This window comes from Monodelphis domestica, chromosome 1, assembly GCF_027887165.1.
Source record: "Monodelphis domestica isolate mMonDom1 chromosome 1, mMonDom1.pri, whole genome shotgun sequence".
NCBI lineage: Eukaryota > Metazoa > Chordata > Mammalia > Didelphimorphia > Didelphidae > Monodelphis > Monodelphis domestica.
Genome location: NC_077227.1, coordinates 176,912,245 through 176,934,917, shown reverse-complemented (window position 1 = coordinate 176,934,917; position 22,673 = coordinate 176,912,245). Strand labels below are relative to the sequence as shown.

Below are 22,673 nucleotides of genomic sequence, written 5' to 3'. Positions count from 1 at the left end.
GGCTCAATGATTGAGAAACACTGAACAGTTTTTGACATGAGGCTAAAAACAATATTCACAGTTTCTCACTCTATCTTTTTCTCTTCATTTCTCTGAATATCTCATGTCTTCACTTCCTTATCTCTTTTCTTTGTGGTTTCCCATTTCCCTCTTATGTCTCATCTTTTATTATGTCTTCTCTGGCTCTTAAGCAATTCATTCTCTGACAATAAAGAGTTTGGCCTTTCAGGGCCCTGGGCTGACCTGCATGCCTCCCGCTTCCCAGTCTGACCATTCTCTGGTTCCACATCCCTGCGTCTGCCTTGGTTCTCTATCTCTTCTTGAGCAAAGACAGGTTGGCACATCTGGGCCAGAGAGAGCCAAATGAAGGGCAGCCTAGGGCAGAGAACCAGTCACAAACACGTCACTGCTGATGAGCTTCCAGGCTTTCTCTGCAGTTGGATAGCCATCCTTTCCCTTAGTTGCTAAGATGCCTCTTGTCTTTATTAGCTCTGTTCTATTATTGAAAAATACATGGAAGGTGGGGGTGGGAGTGGGATGGAAGTGGGGGCGGGGCTTGACCAGAATACAAAATAGTCCCTGCCTGGTCAACTTGCCAAATAAACATAACCAGACAACTGAAATGTGGAAAGCAGAGGAATATGATTAGTTATTTCAGAGAGCAGTCCCAACATAACAGAGCTATGGTACTCCTGTGCTCTCTCACCTCCATTTCCTTGATTCTCATCAGAGAAGAGAACTTAGTGGAGAGCGATCAAGAACTTTAATATGTTGGCAACTAATTAATCTCTTCCACCACCCAGTGACATCATCAAGGAAATGAACAAGTAACCTATAAAAAGGCTGAGGGTTTTGTCCTAGGGCAAAAAAACAAGATGAGACTATTCTAGGCATGCAGAACCACTTGGCAAAAGACTCAAAGAATTTCAGAGTTGACCATCTAGGCCAACCCATTCCTGAAATAATCCCATCTACAACCTATCTAATTTGTTCGTCCAGCTCTTACTTGAAAACTGCCAAAGAAGGATACCTGACTCATTACCTTGCTCCATTTTTACAATAGTTCTCACTGCTAGGAAGTTTTTCCTGACATCAAGACTTAAAATTTCCTCTGCAACTTCTGCCAGTCGTGGCTCACAGTTCTGCTTTCTGGGCCAAAGCAGAGCATGTCTAATCCTCTTCTAGTGAAATCCCTTTAAAGACTTGAAATCAGCTATACTACGTCCTCACCCAAAGGCTCTTATCCAAACTAAACATCCCCAGTTATTACAACTTGAGTCTTGTATGGCATGAACTCAGGGATCTTTACCATAGTGATTGCCCTCCCTGTTCCCCAACTTGCTAGCTTCTTTCCTAAAGTCAGGTACCCCAAACCAAATATAAAATTCTTATGAACACCCATATGAGCTATATGATCAAGGCGGAGTGCCATCAGCTCCCACATAAGCCATGTCTCTTATTATGACTCAAGATCACAGCATGTTTTGGCTGCCATGACACCCTTGAATGGGTGCACGAGCACACAGATGAATTGTGATGTCAGAGAGGGAAGTGCAAAATGGAGGTAGAGTACAGAAAATCAATAGGATTGAGCAAAATGAAAAGGTAGCTAGGTGGCACAGTGGATATAGCACTGAATCTAGAATTAGAGAGACAAATTTGTATTAGACCAGGTACTGGCTACATGACCTTAGGTAAGTCACTTAGCCTCTTTCTGTCTCTGTTTCCCCATCTATAAAATGTACACAATAATAGCACCTAACTCCCAGGTGAAGATTAGGTGAGATGAACATTGTAAAGTGCTTTGTACTTTTAGCTTAAGGTGATATACAAATGCAGCTAGCTATTAGTAAAAAGAGGTGTTTAGATGGCTTATTATATGGAAGGCAGATCCTGAAGTCAGTAAGACCTAAGTTCAAATCCAGCCTCAGATACTGTGTGAATCCTGGACAGGTCATTTAATCTCTATTAGCCTTAATCTACTGGAGAATAAAATGGCAAACTACTCCAGTATCTTTGCCAAGAAAACCCCATATAGGGTCAGGAAGATTCAGACATGAACAAATTATTATTAAAAGAAGGTGACAATACATAGACAGCCATAAAACTGATAATCCATATGAGATAAATCACTGATCCAGGTGTTAAAGCTAAAGCCTACCCAACCCAGTCCCCTTCCTCTTCTCCTTTCAAATAAGAAAGAGAAAATGGAAGAATGATCTTGATTTGGTCTGTTAGCTTACTTGTGGTCTCTTGCTACCCCCTTGTTTAACTCTGGGTAGCATTTGATAAAGATATTAAGGTTTGATTCTGGGGGAAAAGCATGTGTGGATTTCCCTAAGGGACTGTGATAAAATCAGATTTTTGGAAAGTCGGGAAGAAAAATCTATATGATAATTAGAGTTCTTTCATCCAAGAAGGCCAGCCTAGTACCTATCTGGGCAGAGAGAGGTGAGGAGTAATACTCTAGGGCAGTGATGGCAAACCTTTTAGAGACCAAGTGCCCAAACTACAACCCTCATGCTGCATATGAGCAGCCACTTAACCCCAGACAGGGGAGGAAGGAAGTACTCCCTCTAGGCTGTTGGGCAGAGGGGTGGCTGATGAGGGAAATGTCCTCAGGTGTGATAGAGAGGGGGTGGGAAGCAGCCCCCCTCTGGCATGTGTGCCATAGGTTTACCAACAGGGCTCTAAGGGATCTGGTTAGGCCTTGATGTTAGGATCATGGAATGTTACATCTGAAGGTTCTGGAGGGGTAAAATTAATGACAATTATCAAAGAAATTGTTGAAGAACTTATTCCTATCAAAGGGACTAAATTATTTTTTATAGTTATGTTATTCAACCTAATTCAATTCAGGTTGACAAATGTGGAAACACAAAATACATATGAAGTATTATGCTAGGCAAACATACAAAGATATTGACCCTGCTCTAAAGGAGTTTACAATCTAATAGAGAGAATACCACCAGTTGGATATGAAACCAGAATATCTTAAATACAAAGGATAAATACAGATGCAACTCTAAAATATTTGAGAAGGAAGAGATCACTTTCAGCTGGGGAACCTGGAGTTTCAAGGTGGAGACAGAGCCAAACTAGAGTAAAGCCAAGAGGGCTCTGAAAGGACACCAACAAATATGGTCTGAGGGCTTATTTTCCTTTTCTTCCCTTTCTCATCCTTACCACCCATCCAAAAATAGCTCTAACTTGAGAATGCTTTCTTCCCCTTATGCATGGATATTTAGAGAGCACATATAGCAACATCCACCACCCTGTTCAGGTGGCCCTTCTTCCCTCTCTACAGTGGGAATCTCAAGGCATGTTTCCTGCCACCCACACTCAGATTTCTGCCACCCAAACTTCTCCCTTGTTGACTGTCTTGGCCCCTGAATAGCAAATGGAGTAGTAGCCTCTTTCTAGGACCCATTCCTTATTTGGTAATCTGGTGACACCCCAGGCGGCCTTATCCTTTCTTGCCTTGGGTGCAAAAATAGTGAGAGCTTTCAAAGAACCCATGGAGGAACTGTCTTCTGGGCATATGGAATTCATGAATTCATGGAGACAAGAAAGGGCAGATAGAAATGAAAAGAATTAAATCCTTTTTTCATATTGAAAAATGAGTTGGGACGATTGGAAGATGAGACACCCAAAAGTCAGCAGCAAGAACTGGTATGTCCTCTAGTGTTCTCTGGCTTAATTTATGCTTAGCAATCCCCACCTTGGAAAGCAAGAGAAGTAGAAAACATGGGACCGACCAGTGAGTAGCTTGCAGTTTAGTCAGGGATACAAATATAGACAAGGACTTGAGAACAACCATAAGCAGCATGCCCACAAGTGTGAAATAATGGCCCATCCTACAAATGAAAGGGGGGAGGGAGGGCAAGATCCAGTGCCTGGCAGGCAGTGTTGGGAATGATTTTGAATTTGTCCTTTTCCATATCCCTGAGCATTAGTTTTGGTTGGCTCCCTAAACACCTCCACTGTTGGTCCATTGATTCTGAGCAATCAAAGCTGGAAACAAAACAGAACAAAAACAAACAGATAGACGATGCCCCCCCTTAGAAAAACATCCGGTGCTTCAAAATGGCCTGTCTGTGTTCAACTTTGCAAGGTAATGGGGCTAAGGGAAACCCAGGGGAGATGTCTAACTCACTCTGCTGCCGTAGCTTGGTTTTTAATAGATATATTTAGCGAAAATCCTTTTTGACAAGTGGGATCTCGGGGATATGCTAAATTGCTAATAACTTCCCCAGGCTCTTGCTTCCTTCTATGATGCCTTCGTTATCATAAGCTTTTCAAAAATCAACACACATATGTTGGTCACTTGGGTGAAATGCGAATTGTTCCTCAGTTTATGTATTCCTCCGTTTGGTCCTGATTATCTTCTTTAGGGAAGCATCAGGATATATGGAAAGAGCCATTGATTTGGTCTGGTAAGACCTGGATTTGAGCCTGGGCTCTGACATTTGTTATCTGAATAGCCTTCAGCAAGTTACCTAACCTCTCTGAGTCTCAACTTTCTCATCTGTAAAATGGGAATAATGAGTAGATCATAATGCTGACACAGAGGCAAGATAAAATAGGGGCTGGGAATTTCAACTATCTGGCAGCTATAGGAACTCTTTTTCACTGGGAAAAGAACAGCTGGTTAATTTCTGATTGCTAGTAATTGCCTTCTGAAGACAGAGGAAAAGGAACTATTATTCTGAGTTTAAATTCTGACCCATAAGAGAAGTTGGTGGCTGAAACAGAAATGTGAATCAATCAGATACAATATTTATTAAGCCCTAAATACTGGGAACCTTGGGAGAAATGGATCAAAATAGAGATAAAAGCCTATACAAGGCACTTAATATGCGGCAGGCATTGTGTTAAAAGCTCAGCAAAAAGGACAGTCTCTGCCCTCAAGGAGCTTACATTCTGACAGGGGAAGACAACACATAAAAGGGAGCTGAAAATGAGGCAGAAGTCCAGAGAACCAGGAGTGGAAAAGGAATAAAGAAGAGGAGTGCAACTAGGTGGCCTAGTGGATAGAGAGCCAAGTCTGTAGACAAGAGGTTCTGGGTTCAAATCTTGCCACAGATACTTTAAAACTATGGTGTTTATGGGGGGACAACTGGGTGGCTCAGTGGATTGAGAGCCAGGTCCAGAGATGGGAGGTCCTGGGTTCAAATCTGGTCTCAGGTACTTCCTAGCTATGTGATCCTGGGCAAGTCACTTGACTACCATTGCCTAGCCCTTACTAGTCTTCTGCCTTAAAACCAATACACAGCTAGGTTTGTACCCCAAAGAGATAATAAAGAAAAACACCTGTACACGAATATTCATAGCTGTGCTCTTTGTGGTGGCAAAAAATTGGAAAATGAGGGGATGCTAAAATGAGGGGGTGCTCTTCAATTGAGGAATGGCTGAACAAATTGTGGTATATGTTGGTGATTATTGTGCTGAAAGGAATAATAAACTGGAGGAATTCCATGTGAACTGGAACAACCTCCAGGAAGTGATGCAGAGTGAGAGGAGCAGAACCAGAGGACATTGTACACAGAGACTGATACACTGTGGTACAATCAAATGTAATGGACTCGGAGGGGCTTATGAGAAAGAACACTATCCACATCCAGAGGAAGAACTCTGGGAAAAGAAACACAGAAGAAAAACAACTGCTTGATCACATGGGTCGATAGGGATGTAGACTCTAAACGATCACCCTGGTGCAAACATTAATAATATGGAAATAGGGCTTGATCAATGACACATGTTAAACCCAGTGGAATTGTGTGTCAGATATGGGAGGGGGGAGGGGGAGGGGAGGGAAAGAATTGGAGTCTTGTAACCATGGAAAAATATTCTAAATCATCGAATTAAATAAAATTAAAAAAACAAAACAAAACAAAAACAACAACCAACACACAGTATTGATTCTAAAATGAAAGGAAAGGATTAAAACACCCAAAAAAACTATGGCACCCTGTTCAAGTTACTTAATACCAATTGCCCATCTCTTACTGCTCTTCTGCCTTGAAACCAAGAAAAAGTATTGATTCTAAGACAGAAATAAGGATTTTTTTTTTTTTTAACTAAGAAGAGGATATGGCTGTTCTGGCCATTTCATTAAAATGGACATTCTAGGAGAAACTCATCAGGTGGGGGAGCAGGTCACAAGGGCAAAAGGATCTTCTAGGGTGAAATAGAGTTCATGATGGATAAAGAAGGAAATTCGAGGGATTTTCTAGCAAACCCTAGGAAAATAGATTTCAGAGTTCAGGTAAAAAAACAGATTGAATTCCATAGCCTAAAATCCTACAGGAGAAATCAGACCAAGAAGGATGGAAAGCTCTCAAGAACTAAATTCTGATGACACAAATATAAATTATTCCACTGAGGAAGAAAAGGGGGAGCTGTCTGAAGAGACTAATGTGACTACATGGGGAACTCATCAAACAACTCCAATTTTTAAAAGATGTGTACAGAAGATGAAAGCATGGACAGGTAACTGAGAATGAATACAAAAGAGTAGCATGGGGCTATAAGGAAAATGTCAGGAATGCTAAAGGCCAGAAGCAGCTGAAGCTTATGTCAAATCCAAACCAATATAACAAGCAATTGTTAAGCATATCCTACGAGCAAGGGAGGGAAGAATATAAACATTTATACAATGTCTACTAGGTGCCAGGCAAATTTTTACAAATATTATCTCATTTGATCCTCACAACAACCCTGGGAGGTAGGTGCTGTTATTATCCTAATTTACAGTTGAGGAAACTGAGGAAAGCAGAGGTTAAGTAACTAGCCCCAGATCACATAGTTCTACCCTTAATTTTCTCCCAGTCCATCACCCATATTCTGGTCTCATGTTTGTCCTTTCACACTCTTCATGTTGTGATTAACTCAATTCAACTCACCTTTAGTCCCTTACATCTCTTACCAGTCCTCAATCACTCCCATCTTCCTTGATCCTACTCCCCAGCTGCTAAAAGCTCCTATGGGAAGTCCAGCTATTGTGCTGACTAGGTCCACTACAAATTCATGTTGTCTGATCTCATTCAGATCCTGACTACTGCATGACAATTCTTTTATTCTTCTCTGATTGACTTTCTATCATTCTCTGTGTAGCAGCTGCTCCAAATTATGTCTCCTCTATCCCCAAGCAGCACTCCTACTGAACTCAGAAAAGCATTTTGCCTCCTTCTTTACTGACTGAGATAAATCAAGGACATTCTTCATGAATTCCATTCGCTATACATCTTCATTAGTCCTTTCTTTTGCTCCAGCTTTTGTGGAAGGGGTGACCCTTCCCCAGTTAAGGCTAATCCCTTTAATTACATCTTCAGGAGCTCTTATACCTTTCATTATTCCCACCACCATCATCTTCAATTCCTTCCTATTGGATCTTTCCTGCTGCCTTTAAACAAATTCCGTTTTCCTTCATCCTTAATTTTTTTTGACTCTGTAATCCCCTCAAATTACTGTCCTATTATCCTCTATTTCATGGCCAAAGTCCTAAAATTCTATTCTTGTAGCTTCTACTTGCTCAACACCCATTCATTTCTCAACCTTTTGCAATCTAATTTCTTACTGCGGAGCTCTACTTGAAATTTCTCTCTGAGATTTCTAAGTACTTCTTACTTGCTAAATCCAATGGCCTTTTCACCGTGCTTATCCTCCTAGTCCCTCTTCAGTTTTTAATATTGTTGATCACCTTATCCTCTTATCTCCTCCCTTAGCTTTGGTAGCATTGCTCTTTTGATTCTTATTTCTCCTTTCTGTCTGATCAATCTTTTGTAGGCTTATTTGCTGAATCATGGTGACATATCACCTTTCCCCTTTAGTATAGGTTTCCCCCAATGCTCTTACCTGGGCCCTGTCCTCTTCTCTTTCCATACTTATTCCTTTGCAATCTCATCAGTTCCCATGAATTCAGTTATCTCTTTGCACATGACTTCCAAATCTATATATTTCCAGCCTTAAATCTCTCATCAGGATTATTCTCTATTTATTAGCTGCTGGATATGGATATACTACTGGTATCTCAAACTCAGCCTATCTAAAGTGGTGCTCACCATCTCATTATTATTCTCCCTTTGCCTTTTATATTCCAGACAAACTAGATTACTAACTGGCCACCAGAATCAATGTTCTATTTCTTACTTTTGTGGTAGGCACTTGTGTCTGGGATTTACTCTTCTCTATTTAGAATCCTTTTCTTCCTTTAAGACTGAACTCAAATGCCACCTCTCCATGCAGTCTTCAGAGATTCTGCAATTACTAGTGTTCTTTCTCTTTAAGATTACCTTATATTTACTTTGTGTATATATTATGTCTTCAAGTAGAACACAAATGCTTTTAATCTTTTTGTCTTTTTATCAATGCTTTGTACATAGTAGGCACTTAATATAAATGTGTATTGGGTTGATCAAGGTCTCTCATGATAGTTTTGTGGATAAGATGGAGAGGTGTTGCCCAAATACTAATTCAGTTATTTGATTTGGATCCAGTTCAATAATTAGTTTCAAAGACTGGGACATTCTGGAGGATTGTCATCAGTGATGGCCACCTGGCTCTATCTATGACCCTGTTCTATCAACATTTTTTAACGCATGACTAGGGTAAAGGTATATGTAATAAATGATTATTAAATTCGTGGGAACAACTAACACAGATCTGAAAATTGGGATCTAAAACAATCCTGATGGGCTAAAACAGTGGTTTGAATCTGACATCAAAGCATCTTGTCAACCATAAAGTGCTAGTATATATGAGCTATTATTTTGTTGACTAATAATAAATATAATAGAAATAAATGTATATTTCTACATATAGGTTCCCAAAAAAATCAACGCACAATTGTAGGATCAAGCACAGGGAGAAATACTGAAGAAAAAAGATACTAATTGAGTATTCTACATTTTAAACTTATGTGTTCCAGAAACAATTTTATTTAATTTAAAATTAATCTAATATCCAATCCCTTCCTGGCTTAGAGGGAGAGATGGCTAAAATAGCAAAGGTCCCTTATGTTCTCCAACATGTCTCACTACCCCAAGAAGACTTCAGATAATATTTAGAGACATTTTGAACAAGGACAAAATCCACTGGGGATTAACATTCCAAAAAAGTCACTTTTCAGTTCTTTCCTAGATTGCTTTTCTCTAGGATTGAAAAGGACTTCCTTTATATGCTCAGTATCTTAACTTTGAATGCAAAAGGGGGCACTAAATTTAGGTGGATCGTGGAGCCAATTCCTTCTCTTGTTAAGTGGAGGGCAATGACATTATTTAGACAAGAGTGAAGTTTGGTCATTATCCTTAATTCATTTCTTGAAGAAAGGTCTTGACTTTCTACTTTTCTAAAAGGAAAGGTCTGGGAAGGGTTTTAGGCTAGAGAAAATAGTTTACCTTAGAATTTTCTATTGGGCTAAAAAGCAAAATTTAAATATGTCCCCACGCTTTAGTCAGATGTATGAAGGGTTCTGCCACGTGTTAGAAAAACAAATTTGTTTTGTTTGGCCTTATGAAGCTAACTGAGTAGTAATGGGTATAAGGTATAGAGAGGCAGGTTTTCACCCAATCTAAGGAAAGGCAAAAATCAGCCATGTCCCCAATGTAGATTACACTGGCTTGTCTAAGCAGCAGATGGTAAGTTTCCCATTCACTGGAGATTTTCAAGTGGAGGCTGGAGGTCCACTTGTCCCTGTAAAAAGGATTCTGCTTAGTAAAGGGTTGGGTTGAACTTGGTGACATTTAAAGAATGTTCCTATTAACCGAGATTCTATGAATATTTGTACTATCTACCTCACATAATCGTGAGAAAACCACTTTGAAGAGCGTAAAATGTAATGTAAATGTGCTCGTGTAATCGGAGAAAAACATCTTTCATATTAACCTGGGTAGAAATCAAAATCAGTTCCAAAGGTAGCCAGAAGAAGCACAGCTGTGCTCTATTCTACAATTCTTTAATCCAAGGGGAAAAAAAAATCAGTGATTCTCTTTTCTGGTTTATGTCAGCATAGGGAGACAAATAGAGAAGTCTGTTAATACAAGGACTGGGTTGATGCAGTACAGAGCCAGGCTTAGAGACCGGAAGTCCCAGGTTCAAATCTGACCTCAAACACTCCCTAGCTGTGTGCCCCCAGGGAAGTCACTTAACCCCCATTGCCCTAGTCATTGCCACTCTTCTGCCTTGGAAACCAATACAGAGTATTAATTCTAAGATGGAAGGTAAGGGTTAAAAAAAAAGGAATAGCAATGCAAGGTATTCTAGTGCAGAGTGAGTCTGTTCCCTGGGCCAAAAAGAGATTGAAGACACCGCACAAAGGGGCTTGCCCTTGTGTAGGGTTACAGAAACCAGGGAATAGTTGGCAGTTGTCACTGAGTTATGGATCCAGAGTTGATCTGCACCTCCTCCAGGTTGTATTCCAAGGTGAGGAACCATAACAAGCCCTAGATTATGTTCTAAGCAAGTACATTTTGCTCCTGAGCAAGAGCCAATTCAGAACCCCAGACCAATGGTGAGCCTTCACCCTGAAGCAGTAGTTTTCCAGCTGGCTGATAGTGATTTAGTCCAGTAGCAGTCTACTGGAAACCAGGCAAACCCACAGGTATGTTGTTGAGGTCCATATCCAGGTCAGGAATTTGCAGAGCTCACACCAAGAGGATAGCGACCAGATTTTTTCCTGAATCAGAGCACTTTGTGAACACTGAAAGTTTGTAGATTCCCATCCTGAACTGCCCCTGAGACTTCGGAATAATACAATATTCAATACCCCCAAGAAATTGGGAACAGAATCCTAGAGAAAACAAGCCCAACCCAGATATTTCTTTCAGAAGTACTCAAAGTCTCACCCTAACAAAGTCCAAAGTCAGGAAGTAGGCTGAAAAATTAAGCAAACGAAAAAAAGGGTCCCACCATAAAGTTTTATTATTGGTAACAGGGTTGCTCAAGACATAAACCCAGAAGATCCATAAACATCCATAAGCAAAGCCTCAAATAAAAACATAGATTGGGCACAATTTCAACTAGAATTCCTAGAAGAGACATAATATGAGTTTTAAAATTTTAGTATAAATTAAGCAAGGGAGTTAGAGGGGGAAATTTTTGGAAAAGAAATAAGCACTATGGAAGAAGAAATTAGAAAAGGAAATTGACTACTTGGCACAAGAGTTTTTAAAACCTTACTCAAGCAGCAAACTTCCTGAAAATCATTAATAGACCAAATAGAAGTTAATGACTTCATGACAGGACAAAAAACATTAAAACAAAGCCAAAAGAAAATTTTAAAAGAGAGAAGAAAATGTAAGCTGTTTCATAGTAAAAACAATTGAACTGAACAATAGATCAGAGAGATCATTTAAGAATTATTGGACTTACCTGAAAGCTGAGAGAGGAAGGAGGAGAAAAAAAATCTACTTCCTTATTTCAAGAAATCTTAAAAGAAAACTGCCCATATCTCTTAGATCCAAAAGGCAAAATGGAAATAGAAAGAAACGATCTATCACCTTTTGGAAAACAAAACAAAAACCACAAAAGGAAAGCTCCCAGGAACATTGTAGCCAAAATCTAGGGCTTTCAAAACAAGACTGGAAATACAGCAAGCCAGAAAGAAAGAATTCAAGTACCAAAGAGCTACAGTCAGTATCACACAATTAGTTGCAACTATTATAAAGGAGTAGAAAGCCTAGAATAGAATACAATACTCTAGAAGACAAAGGACTTAGACATTTTTTTAAAACCTTTAACTTTTGCTTTAGTATAAATTCTAAGAGAGAAGAGCAGCAAAGAGTTAAGTGGTTTGCCCAGGGTCACACTGCTAGGAAGTATCAGAGGCCAGATTTGAACATAGGTCATCCTGATTCCAAGCCTGGTATTCTATTCACTCTGTTCCTAGCTGCACCCAAGATGTACACTTTTAACCAAAAATAACTTACCAGAAAAACTGAGTATAAGCCTACAAGAGAAAAATTGGAATTTTAATATGAGATAGAGTTCCTAGTATTTCTCATGAAAAGACCAAAGCTGCATAGAAACTTTGATGTGCAAACACAGGAGTTGAGAGAAACATAAAAAGCTATTTTGCAATGGCAGAGTTGTAAGCTGAGGGGATGTCCAATAAATGGCCGAACAAATTCTTGTATGTAAACATAATGGAATCGTGCTAAAGGAAATGATAAAGGGGATCATTTCAGAGGAACTTGGGATAACTTATATGAACTGATGCACAGTGTAAATTAAACTGAACAAGGAAAATAATTTTAAAAATAACAGTATTATCCAGACAAACAACTTTGACTAGGGAATTGTGATCAATATAATGGCCAACAATGATTTCAGAAGACTCATGATGAAACATGCTACCCACCTCGTGATGGAGAAGCAATGGACTCAGTGCAGATTGAGACATGTTTGTTTGGTTGGGGTTGGGGTTTTTTTTTTTTTTTTTGACATAGCCAGTAGAGGATTTTGTTTTGCTTGACTCTACATGTTTGTAACAGTGCAGTTTTTTCTCTGTTTTTCTCAAGGTGGGGATAAGAATGGGGAAGTAGGAGAAAAAGAAAGCAGATTTTTAAAAGTCATTTAAAAAAAAATAAGATCCTGAGCCACAGATATAGAATTTATGATGTTTTAACTTTATAGCAGCACACTCATTAGTTCCAATTATAACAATCTCTGTTCATCTCTGGCTCTACAAGATAATATTAGTCTTTCTTCTGAAACAATTTCCTTTTCATTGTTAATTTTCTTTTACCAAAACTATTTCAATCTGTTCCACTGCTAAGCTATCTCTCTAGACTAGTTTTTGTGATGCCAAATTTCTTCCCAGACCTTGTTTGTTTCCTTAACTATATTTTATCAACATGAAATCCAGTTCATTCCAGTTTCTGTGATGAAGAAAGTGTCTATGAATAGATAACATTTGAAGCAACCAAGGTGTATTTTTAAATCTCTCTGGGAGGTGTTGAATAACCATATCCAACATCACATCATGATCATTTGTTCTGAATTTGGCATTTGAAATCATAGGTTCATTAAACATTTTCTCCAACTATTCTGGTTTGTTTTTTTTAAGTTCTATACTTACCTTGGGCAGGAAACTTTTCTTGAAGAATGAATTGTAGGACTTTTGGATAACTAAATTACTTACTTTTTCATAAGCTCACTCTCAAATAATTCTAGAATTCCTAGACTTTGCCTATAATGTTATTATTTTTCTTGAAACCAATCTGTTGAACTATAATGGAGTTTGCCACTTCTCTGTAGATATTTTGAAAGTGTTGTGTTAGATTTAAACATTTTCTGAAACTAGTAACAAGTATAATGTCAAATCTTCAATCTCTAATGACCTATTTTTGTACACAATTATCTAAACCCAGGTTTTCATGGTAGGAACTTATCTCTTCAAAGTTTTCATTATTATCTGAAATAATGAACAAGATGGCTTCTTAAAAGCAGCCAACTCTTCTGCTTTAGATTTTAGGACAGAAGGTAATGGTCTTAAAAAAATAAATTAATAAATAAAAGCAACCAAATACTTGCCTTAAAACACTTTTTGAAGGGCAGCTAGGTAACACAGTGGATAGAGAACCAGGTTTGGAGGATCTGGATTCAAATATGGCCTCAATTATTTTCTAGCTATGTGACCTTGGGCAAATCATTTAACCTTCATTGCCTAGACCTGTGTTGGCAAACCTATGGCACATGTGCCGGAGGGTATGGGAGAGGACTACTTCCTTCCCCCTTTCTATGCTTGCCTGAGGACATTTCTCAATCATCTTCCCCTCTGTCCAGCAGCCCAATAGGAGTGCTTCCTCCCCTGTCTGGGATAAAGCTTGGGGGGGGGGGTGCTCACATGCAGTGTGAGGGTTACAGTTTGGGCACTTGACCTCTAAAAGTTCTAGACTCTAGACCTTGTCCTAGACCTTGCTGCTCTTCTGTCTTAGAATCAATACTAAGACAGTAGGTAAGGGTTTTCAATAAAAACAAAACCAAACTACTCTTTGGAGTGTGATCTTCATTGAGAAAATATCCATTCCCAAAGCATTCACATCAGGTCTTAAGGCTTTTGGGGGGGTGGAGGTGGAAGGGGGAAATCTTCAGAAAAATGCAGTGTAGGAATGTAACAGTCTAAACAGTTAAGCAGGATCTTCTGGCAATTCATTATATTTATCATCAAACTCAAAACTAGAATCAAGTCTTTTCAGAAGACTTTCAGTGCTGTGCTTTCCACAGGTCTTTGCTAAGGTTGTAGCCTGTGTAAGTCCTAGCTATAACCTAAACCTAAAAGTGTTTTCAGGAGCCATCTGGGAAAAGAGGATTATAGGATCATAGAAGATCACAGCCCTAGAGCTGGAAAGGAATTTAGAGCCATTTAGTTTAACTCTGATTTTACAAGTAAGGAGATGGAAGACCAAGGTGTCTAATTGGCTTGTTCAGAGTTATAAGTAGTCCTGAGAGGTGGGATTTGAACACAGCTTCTCTGATTCCAGAACCAGTTTACTTTCTACTCTCTGACATTGCCTATTTGCTGAGAGGCTCTAACAACTACACAAGCAAGAACCTATGATGAGCCTTCAATTGTTATTCACTGGGATGGGGACAGGAAAAATGAGGGAGGTGATATGGGAAGCTAGATATTGCCTAGGAAGGGAGAAGAGAAGGTGTTCAATATTGGCTGCTGGTGGTGGTGGTGGTAGTGGGGTAGCTGGGTAGCTGGGTAGCTCAGTGGATTGAAAGCCAGACCCAAAGGCTGGAGGTCCTGAGTTCAAATCTGACCTCAGACACTGTGTGACCCTGGGCAAGTCACTTAACCCCCATTACCTAGCCCTTACCACTCTTCTTCTGCCTTAGGACCAATATACAATATTGATTCTAAGATAGAAGGTAAGGGTTTAAAAAAAATATTGGTGGGGGAAGGGAGTTAGGGCAAGTATAAGATCATAAGGAAATCCTGAATATGGCCTTAGCCTTTATCATTCACCCTCAAACAATTTTCTAAGTGCTTGTATTTTGTTTGCAGCATTGTGCAAGGTAAGGCACATAGATACTGGCAGACAGCATAGACAGGGCATGTAAAGATCAAGCAGCCAACTGAAAAAAAAAACCCATATCACTGAACATCAATTAAATAAGGTAGCAACATCATATACTAGGAAAGGGCGAAGTGCATACCTCCAGGTGGTAAGTGTCGGAGCCATCATGAGAGTCGCAAGCCTAGACAAGACTAGCTTGGAAGAGCTCATTGCCTCACTCCTAATAAGTTAGGAAAAGCTTTAAGGAGGTGCCTTCTTAGTTGCAATCTTTCAGGTTTTAAAGAACAGAAAAGATCCCATGGATTTCCTGGCTATTTTTGCCCTGTTTCAGAGGACCCTGGCTCCTGAAGTTCGGTTATCCTAGAGTTTAGTGCCTCATTCTCTGTTTAAATGTGTGAGAATGCTTTGTTGTTCTGAGAGACAGTAGATCAGAAATACCCAAATCTAGGCACAGGTAATTATCACTATTGTCATAATCATCATTTCCCTGTGTTCTCCTGTCCCCTCATTCTGTCTTTTAAAAAGTTTTATCAATACGTAAAAATACTTTTAAAAATACTTAAAAAGCAATCTAACAATTATAACCCCTGCTGGGACCAAGGATGCTATTTGGAAAAGTTGAGGCCTTCCAGGGTCTGAACTAGATTGTTACTATGTGAGTGGAGAGAAAGGGATATATAGGAAATGATACACTAGTGGAAGCAACATTTGGCAACTGATTGCATATATGGAGTGGATGAGAGTGAGGGCTTACTTAGAGTTTAGGTTCTGGCTAATATCTAGTCTTCAGTTCAAAATGCAAATCCGGGATATGGGACAGGTATTTATTTCCTAAACACTAAAGAAATGCTTAACATAAAAGGTTCTCACAAGTTTGAATTTACAGAAAAACTTACTAAACAAACAGTAGTAACAAAATTATTTTACTTACAACATAAAGCTTTTGCCAGACTTATTCACTAAGTATTTTACATTTCTACTTAGGTTCTGTACTATACTGTTGAAAAATATATCTTTTGGCAAAACAGGTTTGTCACTGTCCTAAAATCTGGCAGTTAAAAAATCCTAAAATCCTTCTGAAGTGCAACCAGCATAAAGACTCAGGATCTCTTAAATTTACAATGTTATCTTCAAACCTGGATATCTCAAGATCAGTGTTTGGTCACCTACGATCAAGCAAAGAAATACAAAGGATAGGAGACAGTCAGAGGCCCAGGATCAAGTTTCTCTACCTAAGTTCTACAATTCTAGCTCTGCAATCAATCTATCAATCAAAAGCATATATAAGCTCCAACTATTTTCCAAGTACTGTGCTAAGAACTTGAGGATATAAAAAGAGGCAAAAGTCCTCAAGGAGCTCACAATCTAATGGAAGAGACAACATGCACACAAATATACAAACAAGCTACTTATAGAATAGATAGTAAATAATTCACAGAGGGAAGGGACTAGAATTAACAGTGAGGATTTCATATAAATAAAGCCAAGTAAGCAAGAAGAGAAGGGAAACAATAAATTTGGAGGAAAATCTTATAGCATAAATCTCTGACAAAACATTCATCTCTCAAATATGTAGAGAATTGTGTCAAATTTATAGGAATACAAAACATTCCCCAATCAAAAAATGGCCAAAAGATGTGAATAGGCAGTTTCAGAAGAAGAAATTAAAACTATCCATAGTCATATGAAAAAATGTTCCAAATCACTATTAATTCTCAGATAAATTAAAATTAAAACATCTTTGCAATACCACTTCATACCTATCAGATTGGCTACTATGACAGAAAAGGAAAATGACAAAACTTGGAGGGGATGTGGGAAAATTGGGACACTAATACACTGTTAGTAGAACTGTATACTGATACAAACATTCTATAGAGCAATATGGAACAGGCTTAAAGAACCACAAAACTATGCATATCTTTTGACCCAGCAATACAACTATTAGGTCCGTATTCCAGAAATAGGGGGAAAAGGAACTACCTGTACCAAAAGATTTTTAGCAGCTTTTTTTGTAGTGGCAAAGAATTGGAAACATAAGGGTCATCCATCACTTGGGGAAAGGATGAACAAGTTATAGTATATGGCTGTAATAGAATACTATTGTACCATAAGGAATGATGAACAGGATGAATTCAGAAAAACCTGGAAAGACTTACATGAACTGATGCAAAGTGAAGTGAGCAGAACCAGGAGAACAATGTAAAAGGTAATATAAATAGTACATGGTGATCAACAATTAAGGACTAAACCATTATCAGCAAAGCAAGTCTCCAGATAACCACAAGGAAAATGTTATGCACAGCCAAAGAACTGTTGGACACTGACTACAGATCAAAGCATGTCATCTTCCACTATGTTTCCTTCATGAGATTTCCATTATATTGTGATATGTGACTTCTATCATGTGAACAACATGGAAACATGTATTATATGAAAGTTTAGATAAAATCTATAATCTATATCAGACTATTCATCACCTCTGGTGGGGAGGGAGAGGAGAAAAGGAGAAAAGTTAAATTCTAAAATGTCAAAATCAATTGCCAAATTTTTTTTCAACATATAACAGAAAAAGAAGAAATTACATATGAGAAAAAAGTGAAGGTTTCTTATAAAAGATGGGTCTTGAGAACAAATAACCTCTGCCTTCAAAGGAAGTCCCAGAGTTACATGATGCTAACAATAGGAGAGAAGGAAGAAAGACCCAGAGGTGCCTTTTTAAAAAGTTGATTAATTCATTGGCTCTTACTGCTCAGTAGTCAATAAGAAGAGTTGGCAGTAGTTGGTCAGAAGCAAGCAGGGAAGCTTGACACTTTATTCAATTCCCATTTCATATTTTCCTTCAAGCTTTACCTTGCATTCTAGAAAAAGTTAATCAAGACTGACCGACAAAGAGAACCTTGACTCACTTTGCATGGAACATTCTACATCTGTAGTCCCTTTAGTTCACTATTGGTTGTATAAAGATTAAATTTAATGGCTGGATGCAGTTTATTTACCAAAATAGAGGGGAAACAATAAAGCAGAGAAATGTGAAAGAGGTTAGAGAAAATACCTATACTAGACTTCAGTCAGGAGGGCTGGTAGTGAGTAATCATGTCGCTTCCAAGAATGGAAGCTAGTCTCTTAAGAAACTCTTAAGAAACTAGGAAGGGAGTCAGCCTTTTCACTCACTCAACCAAGTAGTCCAGGAGTCAGAGTCTAAGTTGAAGTCAGGATCCACCCTGCAGATTCCAATGATGTTTCCTCAAAGACTTATCTACAGGATATACTCTCCTTAAGACTCAACTTCACCAGACTCCCAGCCGAAAGATTTTTGTGGTTTTTGTGGTGATTTCCTATTCCCACCCCTCTTCACAGGAGCCAATCCTGTTATACTTCTGAGTTCTTACCTTTGGATTCACACATTTTTTTGAGTGTGTGAACCCTTAAAAGAATTCAAAAGTTTCTGTCTGTTTGAGTTAGAAAAAAGGGTGGAGCTCTTCCAAGTATTTTGCTGGCTTCTTACCTCTAAAGGAGTTAACTCTCCTCCTAGGAGTAAGAGTTTGTGGACTTCCCTTACTTTAGGGTTAAGTATGGGTTATTTCAGGGTTGTTTTTTTTTTGTTGTTGATTAATTCAAAAGTAGACAAAGGAGAGTTAATCCTGTCTCCAGTCTAGAGAGATTCTAAGGAAGGGTACTTAAATTATTGTTATTCCAAAGTGTTAACTCCAACTAGGCAGAAAGAACAAAGGATTCCCTTTTCATAAGTGCAAACTCAGAATAAACAAAGAGAACCAAGAATTTCCTTTCACAAGTTGGCAAAACTATTCATCGCAATTAAGTTTAGTTCAACTGCCTTTTAGTATGTTGACAAATACATAATTGTGTTCATTACATATATTTTCCTGATTCTGCTTTCTTTACTCTGTGTCAATTCATACATATCTTTTCATGCTTCTCTGAATATCCTCATATTCATTATTTCTTTTACATTCATGAGCAAATTGTTCATCTATTTTTTGTTATCACAAAAATGCAGTTGTAAATGTTTTCATTTATACATGACATCCTACTTTCTGTTTTTGGCCTCCTTGGGATGTGCTTGTTAGTGGATCACTAGATCAAGATTTATGAAATTTAATGGTTTTTATCCATAAAATGGGGGAAACAGCATGAAAACAACTATGTACAAATAAGTGATAGGTTAAAATGTAGATAATCAACAGAGAGAAGGCACTAGCATTAAGATACTTCTTGTAGAAAATGGGATTTTAACTGGAACTTGGAGGAATTCAGGGAAGCCAAGAGATGTAGATAAAGAGTAAGAGTATTCCAGGTATGGGGATCATCCAAGTGACTTTGCACAGTCAGGAGAGGGCATGTCACAGTGATATTGGATTCCAGAAAGCATGAGGACAGGAAGTAAAGTATAAGACTGAAAAGTAGGAGGAGGTTAAGTTATAAAGTACTTTGAATGCAAAACAGAAGATTTTTATGTTTGATCCTAGAAGGGATAGAGAGTCAATGGAGTTTATTGACTAGGGGAGTGACAGTCAGATTTGAGCTTTAGGAAGACTAATTTGATAGCTGAATGAATGATGATTTGGTGTGAGGAGAGACTTGAGTCAGGGAGGCTAACCTGCAAGCTATTGTAACAGTAATAGGTATGAGGTGATGAGGACCTGCACCAAGATGATAGCAGCATCAAAGAAGAAAAGACGTATATGAGAGATGTTATAAAGGTAAAATCTACAGGATTTGGTAATAAATTGGATGTGGGGAGTGAGTATTAGGAGTCAGAGATGACACCTAGATTGGGCACCTGGGTGATTGGAAGGATGGTTATAATCATGACACTCATAGTAAAGTTAGGAAGGGAAAAAGGGTTAGGAGGAAAGATAATGAGTTCTGTTTTACATATATTGAATTTAGGATGACTATGGAGTATCTGGTTCAAGAAGCTTAATATAGGTAGTTGGAGATGTGATTCTGGAGGTTAAGGCTAGATTAGTGGATCTGAGAATCAGTAGCATAGACATGATAACTGAATAAATGGGAGCTATTGAGATAACCAAATGAAATAGTATGAAAGGAGAAGAGAAGTTGGCTAAGGGCAGAGCACTAGAGGACTCTCAGTTTTAATGGGCATGACCTAGACCGAAAATCCAGCAAAGGATACAGAGAAGCAGTGATCAGACAGGTAGGAAGAGAATCAGGATAGATTATTGTCACAAAAACCTAGAGACAAGAGGAGACACTATATATATTTCCTTATAAGGAAAACAAGGTATTTGCACTCAAAGGTTATGTAGAAGTCAAGAATGATGACAATTAAGAAAAGATAATTTAGATCTGGCAACTAAGAAATCATTGGGGAGCACTAGATGGTTCAGTGAATGGAGAATCAGGCCTGGAGACAGGAGGTCCTGGGTTCAAATGTGACCTCAGACCCTTCCTAGCTATGTCAACTTGGGCAAGTGACTTAACCACAATTATCTAGTTCTTACCAATTTTCTCTGCCTTGGAACTGATATTTTGTATTGATTCTAAAGTTTTGCTTTTTTAAAGAGATCATTTTTAACTTTAGAGAGAGAAATTTTGGTTGAATGATGGAGTCTGATTCTAAATTGTAGAGTTAAAAATACAGTGAGAGGAAAGGAAATTGAGCATTAATTATAGATAACTTAAAGATAAGGGATGATAGTGGGGATGGAAGGGGATCAAATGAAGGTTTTTTGAGGACCAAGGAGGCATGGGCATGTTTGAAGGCAGGAAGGAAGAAGACAGTAAATAAGAAGAAATTGAAGATGAGTGAGAAGATGAGGATCTTGAAAGCAATCTGCTTGAGAAAACCAGATGGAATGTGCATGTAGAGGGGTATGTCGTATGCCTGGGTAAGGAGACATATGAGACAGACACTTTATATGAGAACTGAAGTGGAGAAGAAGATAGTGTCATAAAATGAGATAAGAGAGTTCATGGTGAATGGCCTCAATTTTTTCAGTGAAATATGAGGTAAGATACTCAACTGAGAGGATGGGAGAGGAGGGATGAAAAGGTTTGGAAGAACTGCTGTGGTGAGTGGGACAATCAGGGAGATGTTAAAGGATTGCTTTGCAGCAATGAGGGACCAGAACATAAATTTGTAGTGGACTCAGTCAACATGGTTTCATGATTTTCTCCATCTTTTTTTTTTCAGTAGCATATATATAGGAGTAAAGTCAGCAGATGGTGGGAGTAATCTAAACCTGAAGTTTGGGAGGAAGAGATCAGCAATACAATAAGGGGCAAAAGACTCAAATGAAGAAGATAATGTAGATTGAAATTGGTTCACCAAGAAGTCAAGATGAGAAAGAGAAGAGAGTATAACTAGGGAGAGAGCTGAGAGACCAAAACTAGATTAGTAGGTTACAGTGAAGATGAAAAAGTTTGGGGTTGTAAGACATAGGGAGAAGAAATGACAATAGACTGTGATCAGATAAGATAATTTCAGAGTTCATTAACTTGGAAGTTGTAAAATTGTGGATCATGGCAAGATCAAGGGTATGACCATCTTTGTGTGTGGCCAAGGTGAGGTTGAAATTGTAGGTCATAGCAATAAGTAAGTTAAGGAACTGTGAGGTAAGAATGTTCAAGGGAATTGTCAATATATGTTGAAGTGCACCTAGGATAATGGGCAGGAGTTGTGAAAGCAAGAATAATTTAGCCAGACACAACTCTGAGAAAAAGAAGTGTCCTGGAGGTTGGCAATTTGAGTAAGAGCCAGAAAATGGTAGATGTGGGAAAGAAAGATTTAAGATGAAAGCAAATTTATCTATGGAACACAAAGCATATTTGTTACTAACAATATATGCCTATATTTTCCTATTCTCTCCAACACAAACTGATTTCTTCTTCTTTTCCTTTTCCTTCTCCTTCTTCTTTCTCCTCCTTCTCCTCCTTCACCTCCTCCTTTACCTTCTCTTCCTCCTCCTCCTCTTCCTCCTCTTCCTCTTCCTCTTTTTCCTCCTCCTCTTCCTCCTCCTCATTCTCCTTCTCCTCATTCTCCTTCTCCTCCTCCTCCTTCTCCTTCTCCTTCTCCTCATCTTTGTTAGTTCCTCATTCTATCTTGTACACTGTTGCTAAGACACCTGTTCATGATACTCAGTGGTTGGTTCCTTACTGTCTATGTTATAAGGGTACAAACCTTGACATTTGAAGCTCTCAAGCAACTGGGCCCTAAAATAGCCTTTAGTAAGAATTTATGTGCCTTAGGAAGTTTCAAAATTTATTTCTCCTAATTTTTTCTACTTTGCTTGAATGATTCTATACTAAAATATTTTCAGATGTGAGAATTAAATATCTAGGAGACCATCAGATCCCAGAAGTCTTACATTATAGGAGCCATGGAGTCATGTGTCTTAATTTGCCATTGTGGCAGGTGGGATTTCGGACCAGAAGTCTCAAGGGATATGATGTGTGGAGGTGAAACCCTTGCCAATTGGAGGATCTTGGTGGGGGGCAGGATTTAGACTGAACTTGAAAAGCCAGTGCATGAAGTAGCTCAAACTCTCTGCCATTTTGGGGGCTTGTGAAAGGAGCTCTCCCAAAGCAGTCCTGGTTGGGATCACAATAGACTGGGAATCCTGGAACTAGATCTCTTGGGCTTAGGTCCCTTCCTGAGCT

At 38.7% G+C, this 22,673-nt stretch overlaps 1 protein-coding gene across 1 annotated transcript in view; it reads left to right on the top strand.

Moving 5' to 3' along the window:
- Nucleotides 1–22,673, top strand: part of HAUS4 (HAUS augmin like complex subunit 4) — a 45,223-nt gene that overhangs the window by 1,494 nt on the left and 21,056 nt on the right. The window lies entirely within an intron of this gene.